The sequence below is a fragment of the Anomaloglossus baeobatrachus genome, chromosome 4 (assembly GCF_048569485.1).
Source record: "Anomaloglossus baeobatrachus isolate aAnoBae1 chromosome 4, aAnoBae1.hap1, whole genome shotgun sequence".
Classification (NCBI taxonomy): domain Eukaryota; kingdom Metazoa; phylum Chordata; class Amphibia; order Anura; family Aromobatidae; genus Anomaloglossus; species Anomaloglossus baeobatrachus.
The window spans coordinates 415,371,165-415,383,053 of record NC_134356.1 but is presented as its reverse complement, the minus strand read 5'-3'; the positions used below and the strand labels follow the sequence as shown (position 1 = coordinate 415,383,053).

The 11,889-nt window shown below is 53.8% G+C and overlaps 1 protein-coding gene across 1 annotated transcript in view; it reads left to right on the top strand.

Moving 5' to 3' along the window:
• Positions 1 to 11,889, top strand: part of CEP41 (centrosomal protein 41) — a 125,048-nt gene that overhangs the window by 18,551 nt on the left and 94,608 nt on the right. The gene's annotated exons all lie outside the window — the stretch shown is intronic.

The following is an 11,889-nucleotide window of genomic DNA, read 5'->3' as shown; positions in this document are numbered from 1 at the left end:
GTGCTTCACCCTACCCCAGCTCTGATTGGAGAGACCGGTCTTGTGACCGATCTCTCCAATCACCGTGGATCTGGTGCCGGTGACCTGTGTCCGTCCCTGAAAGCCGAGGAGAGCGGTCTCTGCGGGTGCCCATCGGTAAGTTGCTGCCCCCGCCGCTCGCCCCTGTCCCCGATCGCCCTGCCAGCCCCGCCGCTGTCTCCGATCGCCCCGCCAGCCCCGCTGCTGTCTCCTATCGCCCCGCCCGCCACCGCCAGCCCCGTCGCTGTCTCCGATCGCCCCGCCAGCCCCGTCGCTGTCTCCGATCGCCCCGCCAGCCCCGCCGCTGTCTCCGATCGCCCCGCCGCTGTCTCCGATCGCCCCGCCCGCCCCGTCGCTGTCTCCGATCGCCCCGCCGCTGTCTCCGATCGCGCCGCCGCTGTCTCCGATCGCCCCGCCCGCCAGCGCCTGCCCCGCCGCTGTCTCCGATCGCCCCGCCACCGCCAGCCCCGCCGCGGCTCCGATCGCCACCGCCAGCCCCGCCGCGGCTCCGATCGCCACCGCCAGCCCCACCGCTATCTCCGATCGCCCCGCCGCTGCTCCCGATCCACCGCTGTCCCCGATCGCCCTGCCCGCCACTGTCCCCGCCGCCACGCTCGCCACTGTCCCCGCCGCCGTCGCACCCACCTTTTTCAGCCGCTGCTGCCCCCGAATCGGCCCCCACTGTTCCCGATCGGCCGCCGCCGCCTCCTTCATCGGCTGCCCCTTCTCAATTGCCACTACACCTCTTCCCCCTCCATGTGCTGCAAGCCACCCTCCCCCCACATGTGCTGCAAGCCACCCTCCCCCCACATGTGCTGCAAGCCACCCTCCCCCCTCCATGTTCTGGGGGCCTCTATGTTCTGGGGGCCCCCCTCCCCCCGGGGCCCCCCCTCCTCCATGTGCCATCTCTTTCTCCCATCAGACTCTGCCCCCCTCCCCGATCTGCTGCCTGCTCTCTCCCATCCTCTTCATCTACTGCCCCCTCTCACACTCCTCAATCTGTTGCTTCCTTCATCTGCTGCCTCTTCTGTCTGCTGTGATCCTGCTGCCTAGATCCATCCTGTAAGGTAGGTATCCCCATCTCACCTCCCTCCCCCCCCATCCTCCGCCGCTCCTCCATCCGCTGCGCCATTTCCCATCATCCATCCGCTGCGCCCTTTCCCATCCTCTGCCGCTCCTCCATCCGCTGCGCCCTTTCCCATCTTCCATCCGCTGCGCCCTTTCTCATCTGCCGCCCCGCCCTCTTGCATCGCATTATCCAGCGCAGTTGCTCGCTTCCAGACTGGAGTGGATGATGCGATGCGAGACTCGTGTATTGCTCTCACGTTTGGCACTGGTCTTAGTGGCAGGCGCTCATATTTTTTTTTTTTTTTTTACTGATGTCTGTATTTTTTATTTCGCCAAACTAATTTTTGTATGGGGGGGGTCTAGCTTCCAAAATGGGATCAGATGTGGGGGAGCTCCATTGTTTAGGCACCTCAGGGGGTCTCCAAATGCAACATGGCGTCTGCTAATAATTCCAATCAATTTTACTGTGAAATGGCGCTCCTTCTCTTCTGAGCCCTGCCGTACGCCCAAACAATAGATTTCCACCACATATGAGGTACCTGTGTACTCAGGAGAAATTGCACAATACATTTTATGGTGCATTTTTTCCTGATACCCTTGTGAAAAAAAAGCTACCTGTTTGAAAAAAACAAATTTGTGGTAAAAAAAAGAATAAAATATTTTCACGGCTGAACATTACAAACGTTTGTGAAGCCTCCAGGGGTTCAAAGTGCTCACTAAACAGCTAGATAAATTCCATGAGGGGTCTAGTTTCCAAAATGGGGTCAATTGTGGGGGAGCTCCATTGTTTAGGCACCTCAGGGGGGTCTCCAAACGCAACATGGCGTCCGCTAATAATTCCAACCAATTTTGCTGTGAAATGGCGCTCCTTGCCTTCCGAGTCCTGCCGTGTGCCCAAACATTTGATTTCCACCACATATGAGGTATCTGTGTACTCAGGAGAAAATGCACAATACATTTTATGGTGCATTTTTTCCTGATACCCTTGTGATAAAAAAAGCTACCTAGTTGAAGCAACAGTTTTGTGGTTAAAAATTTTTTTTTTTCTTTTCACGGCTCAACGTTATAAACTTCTGTGAAGCCTCCAGGGGTACAAAGTGCACATCAAACATCTAGAAAAATTATTTGAGGGCTCTAGTTTCCAAAATGGGGTCAATTATGGGAAAGTTCCATTGTTTAGGCACCTCAGGGGGGTCTCCAAACGCAACATGGCGTCCGCTAATAATTCCAACCAATTTTGCTGTGAAATGGCGCTCCTTGCCTTCCGAGTCCTGCCGTGTGCCCAAACATTTGATTTCCACCACATATGAGGTATCTGCGTACTCAGGAGAAAATGCACGATACATTTTATGATGCATTTTTCCTGATACCCTTGTAAAGAAGGGAATTTTGTTTACTTACCGTAAATTCCTTTTCTTCTAGCTCCAATTGGGAGACCCAGACAATTGGGTGTATAGGCTATGCCTCCGGAGGCCGCACAAAGTATTACACTAAAAGTGTAAAGCCCCTCCCCTTCTGCCTATACACCCCCCGTGCTCCCACGGGCTCCTCAGTTTTGGTGCAAAAGCAAGAAGGAGGAAAAAATTATAAACTGGTTTAAAGTAAATTCAATCCGAAGGAATATCGGAGAACTGAAACCATTCAACATGAACAACATGTGTACACAAAAAAACAGGGGCGGGTGCTGGGTCTCCCAATTGGAGCTAGAAGAAAAGGAATTTACGGTAAGTAAACAAAATTCCCTTCTTCTTTGTCGCTCCATTGGGAGACCCAGACAATTGGGACGTCCAAAAGCAGTCCTTGGGTGGGTAAAATAATACCTCGTAATGGAGCCGTAAAACGGCCCCTTCCTACAGGTGGGCAACCGCCGCCTGAAGGACTAGTCTACCTAGGCTGGTATTTGCCGAAGCATAGGTATGCACCTGATAGTGTTTCGTGAAAGTGTGCAGGCTCGACCAGGTAGCCGCCTGACACACCTGCTGAGCCGTAGCCTGGTGCCTCAAAGCCCAGGACGCGCCCACGGCTCTGGTAGAATGGGCCTTCAGCCCTGCGGGGACCGGAAGCCCAGCAGAACGGTAAGCTTCGAGAATTGGCTCCTTGATCCACCGAGCCAGGGTTGATTTGGAAGCCTGTGACCCTTTACGCTGGCCAGCGACAAGGACAAAGAGTGCATCCGAGCGGCGCAGGGGCGCCGTACGAGAAATGTAGAGTCTGAGTGCTCTCACCAGATCTAACAAGTGCAAATCCTTTTCACATTGGTGAACTGGATGAGGACAAAAAGAGGGTAAGGAGATATCCTGATTGAGATGAAAAGGGGATACCACCTTGGGTAGAAATTCCGGAACTGGACGCAGAACCACCTTGTCCTGGTGAAACACCAGGAAAGGGGCTTTGCACGACAACGCTGCTAGCTTAGACACTCTCCGAAGAGAGGTGACTGCTACTAGGAAGACCACTTTCTGCGAAAGGCGTGAGAGAGAAATATCCCTCATTGGCTCGAATGGTGGTTTCTGAAGAGCCACCAGCACCCTGTTCAGATCCCAGGGTTCTAACGGCCGCTTGTAAGGAGGAACGATGTGACAAACCCCCTGCAGGAACGTGCGTACCTGTGGAAGTCTGGCTAGGCGCTTCTGGAAAAACACAGAGAGCGCTGAGACTTGTCCCTTAAGGGAGCCGAGTGACAAACCCTTTTCAAGTCCAGATTGAAGGAAGGACAGAAAAGTGGGCAAGGCAAAAGGCCAGGGAGAAAAACCCTGAGCAGAGCACCATGACAGGAAAATTTTCCACGTCCTGTGGTAGATCTTGGCGGACGTTGGTTTCCTAGCCTGTCTCATAGTGGCAATGACCTCTTGAGGTAATTCTGAAGACGCTAGGATCCAGGACTCAATGGCCACACAGTCAGGTTGAGGGCCGCAGAATTCAGATGGAAAAACGGCCCTTGAGACAGCAAGTCTGGTCGGTCTGGTAGTGCCCACGGTTGGCCGACCGTGAGATGCCACAGATCCGGGTACCACGACCTCCTCGGCCAGTCTGGAGCGACGAGGATGACGCGGCGGCAGTCGGCCCTGATCTTGCGTAACACTCTGGGCAACAGTGCCAGCGGAGGAAACACATAAGGGAGCTGAAACTGCGACCAATCCTGAACTAAGGCGTCTGCCGCCATAGCTCTGGGATCTTGAGACCGTGCCATGAACGTCGGTACCTTGTTGTTGTGCCGGGACGCCATGAGGTCGACGTCCGGCACCCCCCAGCGGCAACAGATCTCCTGAAACACGTCCGGGTGAAGGGACCATTCCCCTGCGTCCATGCCCTGGCGACTGAGATAATCTGCTTCCCAGTTTTCCACGCCCGGGATGTGAACTGCAGAGATGGTGGAGGCCGTGGCTTCCACCCACATCAAGATCCGCCGGACTTCCTGGAAGGCTTGCCGACTGCGTGTGCCGCCTTGGTGGTTGATGTATGCCACCGCTGTGGAATTGTCCGATTGAATTCGGATCTGCTTGCCTTCCAGCCACTGCTGAAACGCTTTCAGGGCAAGGTACACTGCCCGTATTTCCAGAACATTGATCTGAAGTGAGGACTCTTGCCGGGTCCACGTACCCTGAGCCCTGTGGTGGAGAAAAACCGCTCCCCACCCTGACAGACTCGCGTCCGTCGTGACCACCTCCCAGGATGGGGGTAGGAAGGATTTCCCCTTCGATAATGAAGTGGGAAGAAGCCACCACCGAAGGGAAGCTTTTGTCGCCTGAGAGAGAGAGACGTTCCTGTCGAGGGACGTCGGCTTCCTGTCCCATTTGCGAAGGATGTCCCATTGAAGAGGACGCAGGTGAAACTGCGCGAAAGGGACTGCCTCCATTGCTGCCACCATCTTCCCCAGGAAGTGCATGAGGCGCCTCAAGGGGTGTGCCTGACCTTGAAGGAGAGATTGTACCCCCTTCTGTAGCGACTGCTGCTTGATCAGCGGAAGCTTCACTATCGCTGAGAGGGTATGAAACTCCATGCCAAGATATGTCAGCGATTGGGCCGGTGTCAGATTTGACTTTGGAAAATTGATGATCCACCCGAAACTCTGGAGCGTCTCCAGAGTAGCGTCGAGGCTGTGTTGGCATGCCTCTTGAGAGGGTGCCTTGATCAGGAGATCGTCCAAGTAAGGGATCACCGAGTGACCCTGAGAGTGGAGGACCGCTACTACAGTAGCCATAACCTTGATGAAAACCCGTGGGGCTGTTGCCAGGCCGAACGGCAGTGCCACGAACTGCAGGTGTTCGTCTCCTATGGCGAAGCGCAAGAAGCGCTGGTGCTCTGGAGCAATCGGTACGTGGAGATAAGCATCTTTGATATCGATCGATGCAAGGAAATCTCCCTGGGACATTGAGGCGATGACGGAGCGGAGGGATTCCATCCGGAACCGCCTGGTCTTTACGTGTTTGTTGAGCAGTTTCAGGTCCAGGACAGGACGGAAAGACCCGTCCTTCTTTGGGACCACAAACAGGTTGGAGTAACAACCGTGACCCTGTTGCTGAAGAGGAACAGGGACCACCACTCCTTCTGCCTTCAGAGTGCCCAGCGCCTGCAGAAGAGCCTCGGCTCGCTCGGGAGGCGGGGATGACCTGAAGAATCGAGTCGGGGGACGAGAGGTGAACTCTATCTTGTAACCGTGAGACAGAATGTCTCTCACCCAGCGGTCTTTTACCCGTGGCAGCCAGGTGTCGCAAAAGCGGGAGAGCCTGCCACCGACCGAGGATGCAGATTGCGGAGGCCGAAAGTCATGAGGAAGCCGCTTTGGTAGCGGCACCTCCTGTGGTCTTTTTTGGACGTGACTTAGACCGCCATGAATCAGAGTTCCTTTGATCTTTCTGAGGCCTTTTGGACGAGGAGAATTGGGACCTGCCCGCGCCCCGAAAGGACCGACACCTCGACTGCCCCCTCCTCTGTTGGGGTATGTTCGGTTTGGGCTGGGGTAAGGATGTATCCTTTCCCTTGGATTGTTTGATGATTTCATCCAAACGCTCGCCAAACAATCGGTCGCCAGAAATTGGCAAACTAGTTAAGCGCTTTTTGGAAGCAGAATCTGCCTTCCATTCCCGTAGCCACAAGGCCCTGCGGAGTACCACCGAATTGGCGGATGCAACCGCCGTACGGCTCGCAGAGTCCAGGACAGCATTAATAGCGTAAGACGCCATTGCTGACGTCTGAGCGGTTATGGACGCCACCTGCGGCGCGGAAGTGCGTGTGGCTGCGTCAATTTGCGCTTGACCTGCTGATATAGCTTGTAGCGCCCATACGGCTGCGAATGCTGGGGCAAAAGAAGCGCCGATAGCTTCATAGATGGATTTCAACCAGAGCTCCATCTGTCTGTCAGTGGCATCTTTGAGTGAAGCCCCATCTTCAACTGCAAGTATGGATCTAGCCGCCAGTCTGGAGATTGGAGGATCCACCTTGGGACACTGAGTCCAACCCTTGACCACGTCAGGGGGAAAGGGATAACGTGTATCCTTAAGGCGCTTAGAAAAACGCTTATCTGGACAATCATGGTGATTCTGGACTGCCTCTCTGAAATCAGAGTGGTCCAGAAACATACTCGGTGTACGCTTGGGAAACCTGAAACGGAATTTCTCCTGCTGAGAAGCTGACTCCTCCACCGGAGGAGCTGAGGGAGAAATATCCAACATTTTATTGATGGACGCAATAAGATCGTTCACTATTGCGTCCCCGTCAGGAGTATCAAGATTGAGAGCGGCCTCAGGATCAGAATCCTGATCAGCTACCTCCGCGTCATCAACCAGAGATTCCCCTCGCTGAGACCCTGAACAATATGATGATGTCGAGGGAATTGCCAAGCGAGCTCGCTTAGTCGGTCTGGGACTGGGGTCTGTGTCAGAGCCCTCAGCCAGGTTTCTATGATAATCCCCGGGGGGACATTGTTGGTCCAACTGAGGGGGGCCAGGGAACAATGATTCAACAGAGTCCCTGTGCTGAGATACCGGTCTGGACTGCAAGGCTTCTAGTATCTTAGCCATAGTCTCAGAGAGTTTATCCTTAAAGACTGCAAACTCCGTCCCTGTCACCTGGACAGTGTCAGCAGGTGGAGCCCCCTGGGCCCCCCTAGCAGAGGCTCCGGCTGAGTAAGTGCAGCAGGGGCCGAGCAGTGCACACAGTGAGGGTCAGTGGAACCTGCCGTTAGCGGCGTCGTACATGCGGCGCAGGCAGCATAGTAAGCCTGTGTTTTGGCACCCCTGCCTTTTGTGGGCGCCATGCTATGTCTTCCCTGAGTAACACAATAGGGAATATAGCCAGAAAGCAACTGTGCACTATACAGTGTAAAATATCATAAACATATAATTACACTTATGCACACTGGGGCTAGCACCACAGGTGCTGCTTACCACCCGATTAAAACGGTTGTGAGGCCACCATAATCCCTGCCTGGGTCTCCCAGAATTTGTCCCCCTCTGCAGCGTCCGAGGAGCTGACAGGAATGGCTGCCGGCGTCCTGAGGAGATGAGGGAGCCGTGGGCGTGACCCAGAAAGTGCGGGAACTGGTGCCTCACAGTGCACAGTGAGGGGGGTGGAGTATGCAAAGCATGCTCCAGCCCTCACTGCTGCACGTCTGTACAGCGTCCCGCCCTACCCCTGCCTGTCAGGGCTGTGGGCGGGAGGAGGAAACACTAGGCCGTACAAGCCGGGTACTCAAGTAATAAGCGCGGCTGCGCGGAAGTCCCCGGCGCACTACAAGTCCCAGCCGCGCCGCAGTGTTAAAACATGGCGGCGGCGGTAGTGCGGTAGTCCCCCTACATAAACACACTCAGCGACGCTGAGTGTGTAATGGCACATTAACCCGATCAGCGCCGCGGTCCCCGGTGCACTAGCACACCCAGCAATGCTGGAGTGTTGCTGTGCGCGGTCCCCACAGGGACACAGAGTACCTCCAAGTAGCAGGGCCATGTCCCTGAACGATACTCAGCTCCTATCCAGCAGGCTCCCAGGAGTTGTGGATGGAGCACGGTCTCAGTGCCTGGAGACCGATAGGATCCCACTTCACCCAGAGCCCTGAGGGGGATGGGGAAGGAAAACAGCATGTGGGCTCCAGCCTCCGTACCCGCAATGGATACCTCAACCTTGACAACACCGCCGACAAGAGTGGGGTGAGAAGGGAGCATGCTGGGGGCCCTATATGGGCCCACTTTTCTTCCATCCGACATAGTCAGCAGCTGCTGCTGACTAAACTGTGGAGCTGTGCTGTGCATGTCTGCCTCCTTCGCACAAAGCAAAAAACTGAGGAGCCCGTGGGAGCACGGGGGGTGTGTAGGCAGAAGGGGAGGGGCTTTACACTTTTAGTGTAATACTTTGTGCGGCCTCCGGAGGCATAGCCTATACACCCAATTGTCTGGGTCTCCCAATGGAGCGACAAAGAAAATACTAATTTTTATGGCTAAAGTAACATTTTTGTGTTAAAGTAAAATTTTCATTTTTTCTTCTACATTGCTTTGGTTGCTGTGAAGCTCCTAAAGGGTTAATAAACTTCTTGGATGTGGTTTTGAGCAGAGTGAGGGGTGCAGATTTTAGAATGGGGTCTGTTTTGGGTATTTTCTGTCGCCTAGGTTTCGCAAATCACTCCAAATGTGATGTGGTACCTAAAAAAATTTTTTTTGTAAATTTTGCTGGAAAAATGAGAAATTGCTGATTAACTTTGAACCCTTCTAACTTCCTAACGGAAATTTTTTTTTTCAAAAATTGCGCTGGTGTACAGCAGACAAGTGGGAAATGTTATTTAGTAACTATTTTGTGTGACATATCTCTCAGATTTATGGGCATACAATTTCAAATCTTGAAAATTGCGAAATTTTCAAAATTTTCGCCAAATTTCCGAAATTTTCACAAACGCAAAACATATCGGCCTAAATTTACCACTGACATGAAGTACAATATGTCACGAAAAAACAATGTCAGAATCGCCAGGATCCGTTGGTGTTCCAGAGTTATAACCTGTCAAAGTGACACTGGTCAAAATTGCAAAAAATGGCTGGGTCTTTAAGGTGAAAACAGGCTGGGGGCTGAAGGGGTTAACATGTTAGGACATCCACAGGGGCGTGCTAACTTGCTATTCAATGCCCATTGCATATCGTCATCGTCGGTGACGCCCTGCCTGTGTTTGTTGTCACCGCCTCAGACGCCGGGTTTAGGCTCAGTGCGCATGATCAGAAGTCCACGCACTTCCGGTCATGCGCACTAGACCTCTCTGAAGCCAGGACGCTTACACCCAGCTTCATAGTGCGCATGACCAGAAGTGCCGTGACCTCTGATGATGCTCACTGGCCGGCGTCTGAGGCGATGACAACAAACACAGGTACACACGTCGCCACTGATGATACTAGCCAAAGGGCATTGAATAGCATGTTAGCACACCCCTGTGGGATTATTTGCAGGGATATAATGCCCTTGCGACTAGTTCCTGCGCTCATTAGCATAACATAACGGATATTTAGAAATACTTTTCTTCGGCGCTCCATTGGGAGACCCAGACGATTGGGTGTATAGCTACTGCCTCCGGAGGCCACACAAAGCATTACACTAAAAAGTGTAAGGCCCCTCCCCTTCTGGCTATACACCCCCAGTGGGATCACTGGCTCACCAGTTTTCTGCTTTGTGCGAAGGAGGTCAGACATCCACGCATAGCTCCACTGTTTAGTCAGCAGTAGCTGCTGACTATATCGGATGGAAGAAAAGAGGGCCCATATAGGGCCCCCAGCATGCTCCCTTCTTACCCCGCTGGTGGTTTGTAAGGTTGAGGTACCTATTGCTGGTACGGCGGCTGGAGCCCACATGCTGTTTTCCTTCCACATCCCCCTGAGGGGCTCTGAGGAAGTGGGATCTTACCGGCCCCAAAGCCCTGAGGCCGGGCTCCATCCACAGACCCATTGAACCTGCTGGATACGGAGCTGGGTACCGTTCAGGGACATGGCCCTGCACCATTCAGGTACTCTGTGTCCCCGTACACACAGGCACAGCACACTCCAGACTTGCTGGGTGTGCTAGTGCGCCGGGGACAGTAAAGGGTTACAGTCACTGCAGCCTAGCTGAGTGACTTTATGTATGGGGAACTACCGCGCCGGACGCTCCGGGAGCGGCGGCGCGGCTGGGACTTGTAGTGCGCCGGGGACTTAGCGCCGACCACGCTTTTACGGCGGCGGCGCTTATAAATCCAGTCCCCGGCTTTTGCGGCCTAGCTCCGCTTCGTTCCCGCCCCCACCCTGTCAATCAGGGTAGGGGAGAGACGCTGTACAATCGGCAGCGCCGAGGGCTGGAGCCTTATTTACATGCTCCAGCCCTCTCACTGGACACTGTGGGACGCCGGTTTCCCGCTCTGACTTGGGGGCACGCCCACGGCCCGCCCCTACCCACACGAGCTGGAGAAGACGCCGGCAGCCATTCCTGCAGTCCGAGCTGAGAGATCGGACTCTGGGCAACCAGGCACAGGACTAGGGCGACCACACACCCGCTTATAGGCGGGCGGTAAGCGGCACCTGAAGTGCTGACCCCACTAAATACCGCAGTTGTCCATTTGTATTTTATACATAGGTCGCTATTTTTGGCTATATGCCCTCTTAGATGGCGACACATCAGCAGCAGGAAAGCAGGGGTGCTAAGGCACAGGCTTTCCATGCTGCTTGTATTGCATGTACTGAAGTGTCATGTGTATTTATGCTTGTATGCTATACACTGCACTGTACGGTCGCTAGTCTGGGCTATTTTCGCCTGGAATGACTAGACTACAGCAGCAGAAAAGCAAGGGTGCTGAGGCACAGGTTTTTTTCTATGCTGCTTGTATTGCAGGGGTTGCAGTGTTCATTTGTACTTATGCTTGTATGCTATACATTGCACTGTATGGTCGCTATTCTGGGCTATATTCCCCTAGATGGCTAGTCTACAGCAGCAGAAAAGCAGGGGTGCCAAGGCACAGGCTTTCTATGCTGCTTGTATTGCATGTGCTGCGGTGTTCATTTGTACTTTATGCTTGTATGCTATACATTGCACTGTACGGTCGCCATTCTTGGCTCTATATCCTAGATGGCTAGCCGGCAGCAGCATATATGCAACACAGGCTTTCGATGCTGTTTTTACTGCATGTGATACTGTTCCACGGCACTGAACCCCATTGTGTGCAATGCTCCCCTGTAGCACTTGGTCAGCCGGGGTCTCTATTAGACGTGGCCAAAGGAACCACCTGTCAACCCTGTCCAAGGACAGGGATGGAGTTGCAATGGGATAGAGACTTGCAGTCCGGACAGGCCATGGGCAATCTGGATCATTGCTCCCTGGCCACCCTCATTGGGAATAAAATCGGTGCTCCGGGGGGGTCCCAGGAGGCTCTCTGTATGATGAGGCAGACGTAGCTCATCAGGACTTTGATCCTGACACCGTTCTCAATCCGGATACTCCGGATGGTGACGCCATAAGGAATGATCCTATAGCGTCCATCAATGGAATGTTGGATCTTTCTCCCTCAGCTCCCCCAGCGGAGGAGTCAGCTTCACAGCAGGAGAAGTCCCATTTCAGTAGCTCAAACGTATATTGAGTATTTTTCTGGCCACGCTGACTTCAGAGAAGCAGTCCAGGAACACCACGCTTACCAGATAAGCGTTTTCTCCAAAAGTATTAAGGATACACGTTATCCTTTTCCCCCTGACGTGGTCAAGCGCGGGACCCAGGGTCCAAAGCTGGATTCTCCAATCTCCAGGCTTGCGGCTAGAGCATAGTTGCAGTGGAGATGGGACTTCACTTGAAGATGCTAGACAGATGGAC